Source organism: Plectrocnemia conspersa, unplaced genomic scaffold, assembly GCF_051122295.1.
Source record: "Plectrocnemia conspersa isolate PC_06_02 unplaced genomic scaffold, ASM5112229v1 ptg000008l, whole genome shotgun sequence".
NCBI classification, from domain to species: Eukaryota; Metazoa; Arthropoda; class Insecta; order Trichoptera; family Polycentropodidae; genus Plectrocnemia; species Plectrocnemia conspersa.
The window spans coordinates 3265049-3282348 of NW_028277172.1; the positions used below are offsets into that span (position 1 = coordinate 3265049).

General features: G+C 29.5%; 1 protein-coding gene across 2 annotated transcripts in view; it reads right to left on the bottom strand.

The window, feature by feature from the left end:
* Window positions 1–17300, bottom strand: part of cher (filamin A protein cher) — a 73529-nt gene that overhangs the window by 55674 nt on the left and 555 nt on the right. Inside the window, exon 1 of one of the 2 annotated variants that reach the window (XM_088190430.1) lies at window positions 6373–6504. The exons of the other annotated variant lie outside the window; for it this stretch is intronic. The gene's annotated coding sequence lies outside the window, so the exon portion shown is untranslated. Of the gene's footprint in view, window positions 1–6372; window positions 6505–17300 lie in introns of those variants that run through there. 2 annotated transcript variants of the gene reach the window in all.

A 17300-nucleotide genomic window follows, 5' to 3' on the forward strand; every position in this document is an offset into this window, starting at 1 on the left:
ATCCATGGACTCTAGGCCAAGCAATGAGATGGTGATAGGCTCAATTTCGTCGTCACCAATTCAACCCGCAGTCTCACCGACTCGTCGACGACACGCGTCAGCTCCTTCGGTTGCAGAGAAAACCCCAACGCCTGTGCCCGATGTCTCGCCATTTGCCTGGACCGAAGTCAGGAAGAAGAATAAACAAGCGCGCAATCAGCTTCTTCGCGGGTCTGGACAGCAGGATGGGTTAATAAAAGCAGCTTTAAAAATGAGACATCTACACGTGCTCTACTTGCACCGGGATACAACCGCGGATGCAATTATGGTATATCTAAAAGAAAAACTAAAATCATGTGATGTGTCGGTCTCGAAAATCATTACAAAGGGCACAAGTTATGCATCATTCAAAATTGCAGTTCCTGATGCCAAACTAAATGAGGTTATGTGTCCAGAGTTATGGCCATCTGGATGCTCATTTAAAGAATGGAGATTTCGGAAAGGCGTTAAACCTTCCTAGGAAGAGTTCGATGGATCCCCTTTCGATTTTTTATCAAAACGTAAGGGGATTAAATTCCAAGACCGTCGACTTTCTTTCCGCTATCTACGCACAGGAGCATAACATCATCGCTATAACGGAAACGTGGCTGACTGATTCCGTGCTGAACGCTGAGCTCTTCGACGATCGTTACACCGTGTTTAGAAGAGATCGATGCAGCAGAGGCGGAGGTGTGCTCTTAGCTGTCCGCAGAGATTCAATTCATGCGCGAAGGCTTGCGCATCTCGAAGCTGACGGAGAACATCTCTGGATCCTCGTCGAGACGAAACGAGCTTCAATCGTTATATGCGTGTTATATTTTCCGCCAAATCAATTAAAAGACGTTACTGCTGCATTTTTTCGTAAGATTCAGTCGGAATCTGAATATTTTTTGAAGAAAAAATGTATCATCTTGGGTGATTTTAATTTACCTACGAACATTAGTGCCAATATTGACATAAGTTTAATAAGTAATATTTTTAATTTAAATCAAATAAATTGTGTCAATAATAATTTTGGTGACAAATTAGATCTAATTTATACAAATGTAAATAATTGCATAGTAATTAAGAGCGAATTCGTATTGGTGTCGGAAGATAATTATCACCCGGCGCTAATGATAAAATTAAATATAAATAAAAATGGCATAACTACGAATGAGTTGGAATGCGTGAGCGATCGGAATGATCTCGGATGGTCGTTTGGAAATTGTGTAGATTTTGGTTTATTAAATAATTTACTTTTAGGTATGGACTGGAGCCGAGTTGGCGGGTGCGTTGATGTTGAATCTTCCCTGGCGGCCTTCTATGAGGTTCTTTATTGTGCATTCGACCAGCTCTTTATTCGAAAGCGCCCTCGAGTGCTTAACGTGTCATATCCTAGATGGTTTTCTCATGAGATCATCTCATTGCTAAAAAGAAAGCACGCCTTTCATAAGTTATGGAAGAGATCGGGACATCCATCTGCTCTCGAGGAATTTCGTTCATTAAGAGCACGCGTTAAGTGTTTGATAATTTCCTGTCATCGCAATCATTACAAAAATTGCCAAAAACAAATAATTAATGATCCCAAAGCGTTCTGGAAATTCATTAGCACTAAACGCGCTACTCAGTCTACGTTGAAAGTGATGAGCCTCGACGATAAAACATTGGACGGTTCACAAAATATTGCTGACGGTTTTGCGCAATATTTTCGTTCTGTTTTCGAGGAATATTTTTCGCCTTCTGCTCAGTCGCTTCCTTCTTCATGTTCTTGGTCTTCAGTACTGACCATCAGAGAAACTGAGCACTCAGATCTTAAATACGGATTTAATAAATTAAAGACAGGGCGTTCTTCTGGACCTGATTTAATTCCCGATTTTATTTTGAAGGGTTGCGAAGTAAGTCTCGCTGCTCCTCTAAAATGTATTTATGATCTGATTCTCAAAACATCATCATTTCCTGATTTATGGAAATGCACAAAAGTCACCCCTATTCATAAAAAGGGTGACAAATTATATATAAAGAATTATAGACCAGTAGCAGTGTTGTCAGCTCCTGCTAAATTATTTGAAATAATTATTCATAAATATCTTTACAATCACTTTCAGCAAGTTTTATTAGACCAACAGCACGGGTTTCGTCCTGCCCGTTCCACTGTTACTAATCTTCTGTCATTCACCAAAACGGTGACAACTTCTCTCGATGCCGGAATTCAAGTAGACGTCGTGTATACAGATTTTGAGAAAGCCTTTGACAAAGTTTGTCATACGTTATTATTAAAAAAATTGTCGAACCTCGGTTGCTCAGATAATTTAACTCGGTTATTTTCAAGTTATTTGAGCAATCGTAGACAGTTTGTAACGTATGGTGGCCGATTGTCAAAGGAATATTTTAACCCTTCGGGGGTTCCTCAAGGATCCAATCTGGGACCTCTGCTTTTTGTGTTATTTATTAATGACATAAATACTGCAATTAAACATTCAAGTTTTCTTCTGTACGCAGATGATTTAAAATTATATAAATGCATTCGATCTGTTGCGGACTCCTTCTCTCTACAAAGTGATTTAGACTCTCTGTGGAGATGGGCTTCCGTTAACCGTCTGCCCTTTAGTGTCGGAAAGTGCCATACTGTGTCATTTTCTCGATCCCGTTCGCCATCAGCTTATTTCTACCATCTCGGTGGTAACATTTTGACTAGAGAAACTTCCATTAAAGATCTCGGAATCACTTTCGAGAGCAAATGGAGGTTCTCTCTACACATACACGACGTCTGTGATAAATCTTCCAAGATGCTCGGCTTTGTTATGAGGAATGCCTTTCACTTTGACGATCCGTCAGTTATTCGCATCCTCTATGACACCTTAGTTCGTAGCATTCTTGAATCGGGATCTATAATTTGGAATCCCCGAATAGCCAAATATTCCCTTTTAGTGGAAAAAATTCAAAAAGGTATTTAAGATACCTTTACAAAAGGACATTTGGTTATTATCCGTACTTATATCCCAGCGCCTTTCTTTTAGGAGCGTTGGGATATGATTCGCTGAGTTCTCGCAGAAAGCTGTATATCGCTAAGCATTTTTTTAAATTACTAAAAGGTGCTGTCGACAATCCAGCTATTCTCGAGGAATTCCAGTTTTGGGTTCCTGAACATTTTCGAGAATCACGATCGAGACCTCTTTTGATGACCGTTAGGGCTAGGACATCCGCACTTGCCGACTCGCCTATGGCTGTGGCCATCCGGCTCCTTAATACGCTGGCATTACATATTGACCTATTTAATGTCAGCTACGAGGAGCTGATCCGGTTTATTTCATTTAATTTTAATATTTTATAATTTTTTTGTTATGTTTAAGTATTTTTATATTTATGTATATATACTTTTTTTTTTTATGTTTTATAAATTTAAAATTTGTTTTCGACCATCGTGGCGCATTGGGGTAACCTGTTAGGCCACGATGGTCTTAATTTAATCTAAAATAAAATAAAATAAAATAACGGAAAATTAGTTGGAGACGATAGAGAAAAATTTTAAGCTTTCAGCGATCACTTATTTAGTATATAGAAGACACCAGTGACAATGTAATTAATGATATTTTAAATGCGCCTCTTCAGCTAAGAAAACAATTTAAAATATTCTCCATAAAATAAAATACATAATAAAAAAATATATAAATGCCAAGAAGACATTGTGATATAACCTAATAAGCGAAAAGATAAAACAAATTGCCGTTGAATATCATCAGATTAATGAATGAACATATCAAACTACTATATAACTAAAACAATTAATTTTATAATTTACGCTGATCAAATATATATGTTTTCAGTATCCCTTAACAGGAAATGGATACCACAAAAAAAAACTCTAGAATTCATCTCGACAGAAGATGATAATTATTGAAAAACGTGGTCTTATGAAGCTCAGATGTGACCTCCACATCTAATATCAATATTCTTGAGAGATTCCAGAATAAATTTCTCAGGTGGATGACTCGTCTAAACATATAAAATATTCACAATCTAAAATCTGATTTTAATATCTTGTTTGTAATAAAAATAATAATTAATATTTATTGTATATGCATCGAAATATATACTTAAGTTTAGATTTATTATTACATATATGACATAATAGATGCATTGTTCGAATTGGTCAGTCGGTTGTGGATCATTAGAACTTGTCTTAATTAGCAAATGATGCGAAAATTTGCTCTTGACGTGTACTGATTGCTTGGATTGGAAGTTTGTTCAATTGTAAGAGTGAAAGTTTATTTTGATTGAATTAAATATAGATCATGTTATACTATGTTTATAAATAATGTATATTAAAATATTTTTTAAATATATTTTAAGACGTTTTTAAATTTTTTAAATTAACTAATGACCATTATAAATATACTCTGAGTTTATGAAAAATAATTAATCGGTCGCAACAGACAGTGATAAATCACACGAGATTTAGAAAAATACTAATGAAGAGAAGAACTTATAATTGTTGACAATAAGCAATTATGTAGCTGTTTTTATAATATGAAGACAATAAATTAAGATCGCTTAAATATAACAGCAGCAAAAATCCGAATGGCGAATGAAAAACATCACTCAACAGTTTCACTATTATATTTTTAAAGATCACAATTACTTTTTCATCTCTCATGCTATTTTGAAATTTTGCCAACAACTATTACGAGATCGATCGGTTCGGTAATTTATCACTCCATTTTTCAGCAAGTTTGACACTGCTCAATTTTTTTACTGGAAAAATGCGATAATAAAAGCGATTAGACGTTCCTTTTTAATTTAGTCTGTGGCGAAATTTATTACATTACAATAAAACGCTTTTATAAAATATTCTATTGAAATATTTTGCAAATAATCGTAAATTTTCCAGAGCGTTGAACTCGGGGCGAGACGCAGTTGTGTCATTATTTTTTTCGCACTATTATTATTGGTGATATTTTTACTTTGCTGAGGTGATATAGATTCTTTAGACGCCACAGCTGATTTTAATAAAAAAAATAGTTTTAATAAAAAAATGCTCAAAAAGCAATGAAATATTTCATCGCTTAATAACTGTTTTAAATAATTATTACAATCAGTAATTAAAAATAGCATCTTTAAATAATCTAATATTTATTGCCATATCAGGTGGTATATGTATAACTTTAGTCATTGTCGATGTATATTAAAAGATTCAGATTCTTATCACATTTAAAATGTGTCTCCGAATCGAGACTTATTGTCAGTGTATTTAGTAAATTTCTATGCACAAGTCTTAAACATATACCATATTTTTCAAGCTTAATCAGTCATATAAAGCATTTCTTTTATACTTGATTTTTTATAAACACAAAAATAACAATAACATTTATTATTATATTTTGATGTAGAATTAGTAATATAATCAGAGACAATGGATAAAAAAGTATTTTTTTTAGAAAGACATCTGTAGAAAGAGCCAATAAAAATTATATAAATAAATGTGCTGATCTCTGGGTAATGCATGAAGTAAGTTGCAAATAAAATAATAATGGTTAAATAAAAAAATAATAAAATTTTGCAAAATTTCTATTTAAAACTCTCTGTCATTTTTATAAAATACAGCGATTTACAGCTCTTTTTAATTTTTTTAGATATGTTATGAATAACTATAATTTTCATGGGTAATAAACATAAACATTATGTAGTGCTATAGCTATATAAAATAATTAGATAAAGACAGATTGAAAATATATTGCACATAAAATAATTGTTTAATGATTAAAGGCGATATATATAATAAATAGTTAAAATAAAGACTGTCTTTCAATGGTTAAAAGAAAAGATTAGGGAGTTTGTCTACAGTTTTACTATTTGGCACATTTTAAACAATTATATATTAAATAAACAATATATAATATAATATAACTACGCGTGAAAAAATATCAAACATCTTTCAAAATAACGTTTAAGATTAATGGTTCGAAGAAAGGCAATGGGTTAGAAAAATACGGATTTAGAACGGATCAAATAGTTATAATCTTATTTATTTTACTTTCAAAGAACAGATAAACATTAGCTCATATATTTATTGTATATTTATATAAACAATCTTGTTAATAATGATGTCAATATAAAGTCAAAACATATTTTTTAAATTATTATCTCTTAATTAATTAACACTTAATATTAGATCAATATCATAATTCAAAGTACAATAAAATTAAATAAAATAGTACCACAGCTCACGGAATGCGTTTGGCCACGCGTCAAAGATTTCATCTAATTCTCTCTCATATATAATTATAAACACATTCATTATGATGATAATGGCTTATGGCTTTATCGCACAATTCAATCTGATCCATCAATTACACGCAGAAAAAATAAACTCACCACAAACTTGGAACGAATTATTCAGATTCCACCGGCGAATTTAATCGCTTTTTAATTGTTCTATTTTTCAGCAAGTGCAGAACAGTTCAGGGTTGGTGTCAGTACCATCCGGAGGCTGGCCCGATCCAAACTGAGCACAAAAGGCGTGTGATACTTTCCCCAGGCGAGTCCAGGAAAATAGTACGCAATCATCAAAATAGTTGCATGGGTGGGACCCGGCCAGGGGTGATCAAATGCAACAGTGGCGTGGCAAGATTGAGAGTCTCTGTGGTTCAGAAAAATTAGCTGCATGTATGACCCAAATTGTGGCTTTTAAACATTTGTAAAGCAAAGCGATGAGTGCGAGATAATGTGATGATAGTTATCTTTCAGAATCTTACACTGTAATGATAAAACACTTTCTATAAATAATTGTTGATTGTATTTATGTTACCAGATAGTCAATAGTAGTGAGAGTAGCATGACAATATTTTAATTTAATTATTCATAGTACTCCTATACTTGTGAAATTAGGATGACACGAATAACGTAATTTATTCATCAAATGGCAATCAGATCCTTAATATTTTTAAACTGCTACAAAATAGTTTCAGATTATTCAGGACAATATATTAGTCAATATAGAGCCACTTAATGCTATAACAACAGCATCTTTCAGTAGTTTGAAGAAATTATTAGCAGAATACAACGTTTCGTGTAAACAAGAAATTCACCGCGATACAATAATGGATTAATATAAAAGTATATTAAGAACCTTCCCTGTACTTTTTTGATTAAGAATAAATATTTAGTTACTCAGGAATTTCAAAATATAGATCATAATTTAAAAATGCGGTGAGCTAATATATCATAGAAGACACGAATAACTGACTGATCGTCAAAGTGAAACGTTTCCTCATAACAAATTCGAGCATCCTGGAAGATTTTTTGCAGACGTCTCTCAAAAGTGATTTCGAGATGATAATGTATGTAAGAATAATCTGATGGAAAACGAGATCGAGAAAATGACGCAGTATGACACTTTTTCACAAACGATTGACGGAAAACCTTCTCCATAGATAATCTAAATCACTTTGTAGATAGAAAAAGTGTGCAACAGTATCTAGATAGATAAATTATATAGATACAAAAAATATAGAATTTGTTACTGTAGTATTTATATATTTAATGAATAACGAAAAAAGCAAAGAGCCAAAAATGGACCCTTGAGAAATTCCTTGAGGGCTAAAATATTTTTTTGACAATCAGCCCCTATAGATTACGAACATTTTACTATCACTATGAAATATCATTTGATATTTCAAACAAGATAAAAATAAAAATTTCTATGGATTATTTAAAAAATATTTAAGTACACCCACTAGCAAATTTTACAGTCTGTAGAAAGCCCCCATACATTTTTGCAATATACCATTTTCAATACCGTTTAAATTCCTTAAATATCGTCTTATTATATTCGCTAAATAAAATATTTTAAAAATATATATATCGCGCCTAAAAGATTTTATTGGTAGTAAAATTAAAAACAAACAATTTGTTTTTAGCAAAAAGCATTCAACGACTTACTAACTTAACAAACTAAAAAAAAACACATTTCGCTAATTTTTACTTGAAAAAAGTACAGTTTTATTAATGTTATAGAAAACGCATTCGACACCGTTTGGCATGACGGTTTAATCTAAAAATTAACTAAATGTAAATCCTCTGATTATCCTTAATACATACAAGCGGCCCTCGACTTTCGCACAATTCACTATTTCGCACATTTAAAAAAAACATTTTTTTTTAAGAAAAATATAAACATGAGTGAGAAACGGAAAAATTTCAGTGTTGATACGAACAAAAAGAAATCAAGGACTCATAAACTTCATACGATTCGAGACAAAGATGGAAATTATTAGACGTTTTGACCAACATCAAAAAGTCCCTCTGAGTATTTCAATTATTCAAGCAAAAGCTCTTAGTTTTCACAAAGATTGGAAGGATAGATTAAAAAAAAAGATTTTATCACGGTTTTCTAAGCAAGTAACGATTGGTTTTACAATTTTAAAATGAGGTATTCTTTTCATAATATTAAATTTACTGGAGAATCGGCTGATGCGGATAAAAATGCTGCAAAAAAAAATATTTCCTAATTATCCAAAATTATTGAAGATGGAGAATATTCCTCTAGCCAAATATGAGACAGGTTTATTTTGGAAAACTCCTTAACAATAAAAAATATTAATGAAGCCTTCACGCACCTTGACAAATTTTTAAATATTATGGAAGATTGTGATCCCAATGAAAAACGCATATCTCAAGTGCGTAGGGCGAAAAATAAAAACATAGCATGTTATAAAATACTATATGAAGAAAAGAAAAAGAATAGTGAAAAACAGTTAACTCTTGATAACTTTTTAAAGGAAACACCCGCAAACCCCACTTAAATATGTATCTTAAACGCCTCTTAAACATTTTATATTTACTTGATAAATAAATATTATAAAATACACAGAATTTCAAATTTTTTTTACTTCTCTCTACTTTCGTACATTCAACATTCGCACACATTTTCAGGAACCAATTATGTGCGAAAGTCGAGGTCGGCCTGTAATAAGCTCATATCTGGTAGGTCTAAACCATGTTGTTTCACTAAATAATGAACTCTCGATACCACATAAATTTCAGTAGGAGTCCCGCAAGGTAGTTTGTTAAGTCTGTTTCTTTATATACTAATGGCATTTATTTTTTAAAACAATTTGGCACATTTTTTTTTAATATTTTGCATTTAAAATCTTTAATGATTTACCACAATCAGATAATGAATTCAGTCAGCTTTAATTAAATAAAATTAAGTTAATAAATAATACATATATCATACCAATATATAACTGTCATTTTTGTTTTCCTTTAACATGTCTTAATTTAATATTTATAACCACCCACATAACAAGTAATATTCATTTTATATTTATGACCACCCACACTCAAACCGGCGTGCCCTTAACACACGCAGGGCCCCCAGACAACGTCGCACCGCATGCCCTTTACACACACGGAACCTTCCACCTTTCACACTCACCTCCCTGCCTCTCTATACTAAGATATATACGCTGACGACACAGCCATAATATCTAATACCTACGGTCTTAAACCAATTTAAATTAAATTACAAAAATCTTTATTTTTTACTGAACTATGATAATTATTTTCATACATAAAAACGAAAAAACTGAAACAATATTTTTTACAGCATGCATACAATAAAACTGCACTAAATATTGAACGAACTTCAAATATTTTTTTAGCTGTAAAGTAGCAATAATACGTATAGGTATAACTATTTTATTGTAATACACATAAAATACCACTGCTAAAATAATTTAACTTGACCCTGACACTAATAAGCAGTAATCAAATTAATTTAGGCGAAAAAATAATAAATTTACTGCATCTCTAAAGAGTGCATGACATACAATATGCGATTTTATCACAATAAATATAATCAAGAGCTTAAAAGCTCAACATGATTTTGCATGCTGCGCATTGAAAATTACATTTTGAGAATTTTGGCTCTGCATTTTAATACATTTATAATTAATTCATGTGACATATTAATACGTTAAGTAAATATATTACTCATTAACAAATTAAGTACGTTCAATCATGTTTGTAACAGAAAATTTCTAGATATTATTGTTTTATAGCTGGACGCATCTCTCCAGCAATCGGATGTTATAAATATTCGCGAATTTAATTGCGAAATCTGTATGAGTAACGCTTAAGATAGACTATTAAGCGAATGCTATTTCCAACTAGTAACACACTTGGCGGAAGTGGGTTTTAGATTAGTTGTTGTAGTATATTAACTACAACAGAATTCGTGACTATACTGTCATTCTGTCCTAATTATTGGGCTAACGATCTTATTCTAGAAATAAAAAATATATATAATGTGTAAAGATGAGAGATGAGATGTTGTATTTGACGTGTTAAAACTGATGATGAATGAAGTGATGTCATTAAAAAATAGCATTGTTCAGAGAACTAAACGAGTTATAAAAACTTCAGATAAATCAAATCAAGGATTGGAGATGCGTTTTTGCATACAACTATAAATATTATTCTAAAGTACTTAATACTAACAAAAATGGCTTATAGCTTTTAACAACACAACACAGTGCCATTTAAGTATTAGATGGATTCAATTATTTTAGTCTGACTAAGTTTATTAAAGTACGAAAAAACTTTTTATTTATAAAATATTAATGATGGTAATACATTAATGTGAAACATTTTTTTATTATTAGTGTTGGAATGTTACATTTTTCCTAGTCTCTGCATAGGATTTATAATACATATAATATACATATTTATAGTCTAGCTATATGATTCAAAGAGTTAAATAGGACAATCGTGCTATTTTAATCTCAAAAATCATAATAAAATATCTCTTTTATGTTATTATTGTATATAAAATCTTGAATTAAATTTATTGATAACATTAAAACTAGTTAATTAGAATTTATTATTCATCAAAGAGTCCCATTTTATTGTCTTTGAAAGTGTTCCATAAAATCATTAATTTTTATCATCAACAACAGTTTTAAGTATTTAAGTATTAATTTAAACAATAAAAAAGCTATCTATGTTATTATGCATTACATGCATTCTTAAATATGAGTAAGATTCATAGTTAAAAAATAACTATACATACGTTAAAAATATTTCACAGCTGTTGATCGTCCAACTCGTGAAGCTATTTAAATATTTATATTTTCTCACATTATATACATATAAACACAATTTTGCGATGCAAAGAATTGATAAAGAACTTATGTAATACTGTAATTATATTTTATTCACATACAAATTATTCGATGTATTAATAAATTCGTTGAGAGCAACGAAAGCTTATCGTCCCACGATCCAATGACGTAAACGAGCTTTCTTGCACTTCCCCGGAAACTGGCGGTGTCCGACGAAGCTCTGAAAGAGCTTTACGTGTTTTTTTATAGAAAAAATCAGTTTGATGGTATATAATTTGGAGGTATTTTTATTGGACGCCTCGTAAAAGTTTTGTTGTTGTCTGGACGCGACAGCGCCCACCTTAATTTTAGCCTCTTGTGATTTTAATCGTGACCTGATATTTGTGACAGAATAATAATATATCAAGCTATTCTGAAACGAACGTAGATAAAATTTTGGTGAAAGGAAAAAGCTTTATAAAATAAACTGTTAAGTTAATTTTATTTGTGTAACAATCTAAAATAGCATAAATTTACTGAAGTTAAAACCAAATGGAACGTCCGATTTTATTTTATATTCTCTAACCAGAGTATAATTTATATACAAATAAAAACAGCAAAAAATAAAGGTTTTTGAGTTCTAATTAATAAATATAGGTAATTTGTGTTTTTATTATACTTATGAATGTAGGCAAAAATATATAATAATTCGTGATTAATTATTTAAAATGTATTGATGTTCTTTAAAGCAATATATGTTAGTCCAAAGTTTATAAAAGCATATAAACACTAAATTTATAGTCATTCTTTAAATTTGTGAATAAAAAGTGTGTCATAATAAACATAAAACTATTAGACAAAAGTTTCTATTGATTATCCGTTAACGTTAACGTAAAATTTACATTAATAAATACAGACGTAAAATTAAGTTTCTTTCAACTAAATATAAACATCGAACTCATATAATTTTAATCATAATTTTTAAAACATTTATGAATATTGGTAAAAATATTATCTAATATTTTCTTAATAATAAAAATAATTTCACGCTTCTAAATATATTTTAATATTATTATTTCATGATTTTTACACACTGTATCAATGAACCATTTAACCATCTCTCATATACTCTGTGATAAAATTAGATTTACTATTTACACAAATCAATCTTCACGTAACACTTCCAGCTTCCGAATGTTAGCATTGAAAGGTAATATAGCAATATTAGTTCGAATATCACCGTATTATTAAAATATATAACACATTATTAATACACAAATAGCTCTTTAGAAAACGCACAATAAAAAAAGTTTGGCCAATCTCTTACAGCAGCTGAACAAACAAACTTCTAAATGAAAATATGATATTTTACGAACTGATTGATATATAAATATTACATGGAATGTGATAAAATTTGCTACAAAAATACTTATTGACGTGTGATTTTAGTGACATTGATTTAGATTATATTTTTTAATGTTTTATTGGGGTAATCGTTGTATATTTTAATTAAATTTAACTTAAATGTTTCAATTTTTTATGTAGCTTTAAATTAAACTAGAAAGCTTTTTACGCAACTCTTAGCTTTGATAGCATGTCACAATTATTTATTTATAAGATCTGTTAGCATGCCTTTGATCAGTTATATTTATTATTCCTGCTAAAAAGGTACTTTGTGAATAGCACTATAAATATAAACATGATCTAAAAATAATAGTTGAAATAATCTGTTCCACACTATAAGCTAAGGTTAATTCAATATTTATATAGGAATGCTTAATAGCGATTTTATCTGCTCTTTAATGCATACTATAAATCCAACAAATCCCAGAAAGACAATAAGACATCACAGAGGTCTTAACGACCAATTCAATCGTTCCACAAAAAAATTCCAAATATTCTCATCCCACATTCCGATTGATCTGGAACAGAACAGCCGATGATATTATTATAAAAATGTTGGATCGTGGGCGGTAAACGAGACTGTAAAACTGAGATCGGATATCCAAAAAAGATTTCTGAGCCGATTGTGGATATCCAGACCTGATTCAGCGACATTGCAAGTCTATTTTTACAGGTGATGAAATTTTAGGGAGGTTATAAAAATGGAAGAGACGGTGTTAATTATCCTGACATTTTGATTATGAAGAAAACTCCATTATTAAGTTTAGGATAGTTCCAGAGATAAGTGGGCGGTGGGTTGACGTTGAGTTTGTTTTTTTTTTCTGGGATGAACCCTAATTAAAATTTGATAGATGTTGACGTTCGTCGCGATTTTTTAATATATTGTGTACAACATATATGTAAGATTTTTATATTTTTTTTGCTTTATACTAAGAAATAATTTGTTACATAAAAATATAATTTATAGTTAAAATAAAAAGAAATAAATTATTCATGTTGGTAATATATCAAACAACAATTTGTCTATTCTAAGTGAATTATATGTAAATGTGTTCATAAACAAGGTAATTAATTTTATTACAAACGGATCATGTGAGCATATCAGTAAAATAATTTAGCATACAGCGAATCATTGTAATATATTTCAGAATATTTCTACATAACAAAAATAATATTTTAATATTCAGTGTCTTATTATTCTCATATTTTTTTAATATTGGATTAACTCAATTTTTAATACAATATATACATTAGCTTTATATTTTTTCTCTTTAAGTGGAATGCAATAATTTTTATTAAATTTCATTAAAGATAACGCATTACTCAAAAAGCCTGTTAAAAATCAATAATGGATGACTGAGGAAATTTTAGAAGTAATGAACGATCGTAAGAAAAAATACAATAATATTCATCGTCTTATAAAAATGATCAAAAACCCAAAGATGATTGGATGGAATCAAAAATGCATAGAAATATAAAATTAGTGATAAAAATATGACGAATAAAATTTACATAAATAATTAAAAAAAACATTACGACAACAAAAAAAATACACTTCTCAAAGATACAAAGGGTAAAATATTACTTAGCTTGAGTGAATAAAATGAATGGATCAAGGACATAAAATCATTATTTGGGAAGCATAGAGAACCAACTTGAAATGTAACAACACTTATTAAATTTTGAACTATAATATGCTACCAAAAAATTAAAATAACCTGATTCGACACCAACAGAGTTTTTGAAAAATCTTTACGAAATTACTCAATAAAATATACTTTTCTAAAAAATACCCCACAACCGGTTGCTATCGACATTTAATACCCTACCAAAAAATAAAAATTTTAACGTATGCAGCGACTTCAGATTTATCAGATTAATGAGTCACATGCCGAAATTGTTGCGAAGAAGTTATTAGCAGTTTGAATATAGAAAAGACCTTCATAGATTTTGATAAAGCATTTGATTGCGTAAATCATGATCACATTATAGAAGGCCTAAGTTTAATCGGGCTAGATGATAAGTATAAGACTTCTCAAAAATCTGTATTGAAATCAATCAACAGTAAAGCTTTGAGAGAGATCGAAATGAAAATATTATAATACAGAAAGGTGTCAGACATGTTTGTGTTCTTTCTCCTATTATTTTCAATTTATAGTCCGAAACTATATACTAAGAAGCATTCCAGGGGTAAAATAAAATAAATAGGCAATATTTACTGGCGACCTTCAAAGATCCCTCGATAATGTAAATAAAGAATGTTTAAAAAGAGCATTTTTGGTTAAATATGAAATTTTTACGGATATTATTAAATGTATTACAACCGCTGCATGAAAAAGGGCGGGTCCATGACAGATGTTTAAAAATATTTATGCTTTCTTGTAAGCTGCTCATTGTGACAGCGCGAATAATACTTATTTTTAGATAAATAATACTTAAGCAGCAAAGGTTTTTGTTGAAAATGTTTTTTTAAGCAAAATTTTAGAAATTCAGAAGCTAATACAAATACACATTATTTATATTAAATTTAAAATTCCTTATAAATTAAGAGTATTTTACAATTTGAATCAATAAAATCAATTGCGTAGCTAGCTCTTAAGCGCGCCAAAACCGGGTTTTCCCTTAAATGGCAAATTTGCTTACATTTGACAACTCTTCTGTCATCTGTCAAGCGCACGCCGCGCAATTTAGCGCATTTTTACAAATTGTTAAAAATGATACAAAATGATCTAACATTGGAATTATAGACGATATAAATAAAATTTTAAATTATGATTGTGCATCACATATTTATAATTATTATATAACATCCAAGAAACTACACATTTATAAGCTGGCCGTCGCTATGAACTTGAATTTTTTAAAATGGTTTTAATTTATTTTGTTTTTATACTTTGGTATATACAACAACTCACTCACTACGCTAAATATTATCACCAATACTAAATTAATTTTAAAATTAATATATTTATCCTCGCCAAATTATTATGTCATATCATTGTAAATATTGTGCTTAGATTCTAATTATTGTACATAATTTTTACTGTTTATAAATATTTTTTAGAAGCCATGAGCGAGCAATAAGATACGCAAAAATAGAACCAAACTTCTCTAGCTAAATAACCAGCTGCATAACAATAATTGTCACGTGATCGTCGTGAAAGATAGTATCCCCAAATATCAATCGATAAAACAGTACGTTTTATTAGAATTTATATGGTTTAACCGACATTAACCTCAATCTTCATACATACTAATCAGTCAAATCTAACGAATATGTGCATTAAATCAGAAGCAATGATAATTTTTATGTATTTTAATAGAAAAAAAAACTCACTTTTTGGCCTCGGTGTCCTCGGAACTCAAAATTTGAAGATTCTATTTCGAAGATTGTTAACATAGCTTAATCAATGTATTCTTCTTATCCTCACACACACTATGTATATATTTAATTTTCACAGTTATAACACACCTAGTGAAAATTATTGTCGCGTAACAAAATTATTGTCACGTTACTGTCGGCCATCTTGTTTTATATTTGAATGCTTATTTTTCATTGGTCGAAACAACAGAACGCATTACCGGCGGCTTGAAAATCCATTTTTACTTTTATTATTATAATTAAAATATATTTCATTTGTTTACATGAATTATTTAAATACATAGTTCATACAAAGCGATACGATTTACAGAGTAGAAAATTGAACGGAGAATGTTCCGTTTAATATATAAGATACTCTGTCTAGCAATAGTACTAATGGCTAACTTATTATAAAAATATATTTTTTTAAATATATGGATATTTAATAAAAACTGGAACCATTAATTATAAAATAATTGCTACATTAAGAAAAAATATAAAAATAGTCATGTATTAAATTTCTTATATATGTCATTTTAGATACATTAGTTGAAGTGAAAATATTATCACATTTAACAATAAAGAGAGTTCAAAAATTTTGCATAAATTATAGAATAATATCAATTACAACATATTTCACAAAAATAATATATTTTTAATTGAGTTTTTATTAAAAATATTTCACTACCAGATTTGTGTTTATTTGTGTTTTCGACCATCGTGGCGCATTGGGGTAACCTGTTAGGGCACGATGGTCTTAATTTAATCTAAAAAAATAAAAAATAAAAATTTGCTTCTTTTGTATTTATCTAATGCATACTCAATTCAATAATGATTTTTTTAATGTACATTAAAAATAGTTTGCTTCAATAGTTATTTTTATTAAAATATTACTGAAAACAATTTAGGATCAAATTCATGTATAGTAATTTAATAAAAATACATTGCATTATCTATAAGACCTTGGATCAGAACCTTCAAATATTTTCCATCATAGTCAAGTTCAATGGCTAAGCATAGAAAATGTGCTTCAACGAGAGGAATCTAAAATAATATATAATCATATTTTTTATCGTAAAAATATTTTTGATTTTACAGAAATTAAGGATTTAACAAACGATTTCACATGTGACTACGATAGATACAACCTTAAATAAGCACAGTATGACAAAGAACATATTTTAATGGTTCCAAATCTTGTGCTGAATATGCTCTAAGTACCACTTACCTTATTGTTTATTATATTATTTTTCTTTTACTTAAATGGTAAAAAGGTTTTGATTTTTTTCTTCTTAGATTGTAATAACCAACGATTTATCTTATAATTTTATTTGTATTATATTGTAGCTAATAAAAAAATTGTAAACATGAAAATAGTTATGAAACAGTATTAAAATAAATATTTAAAATTAAATATTTTTCTCTTATTTTAC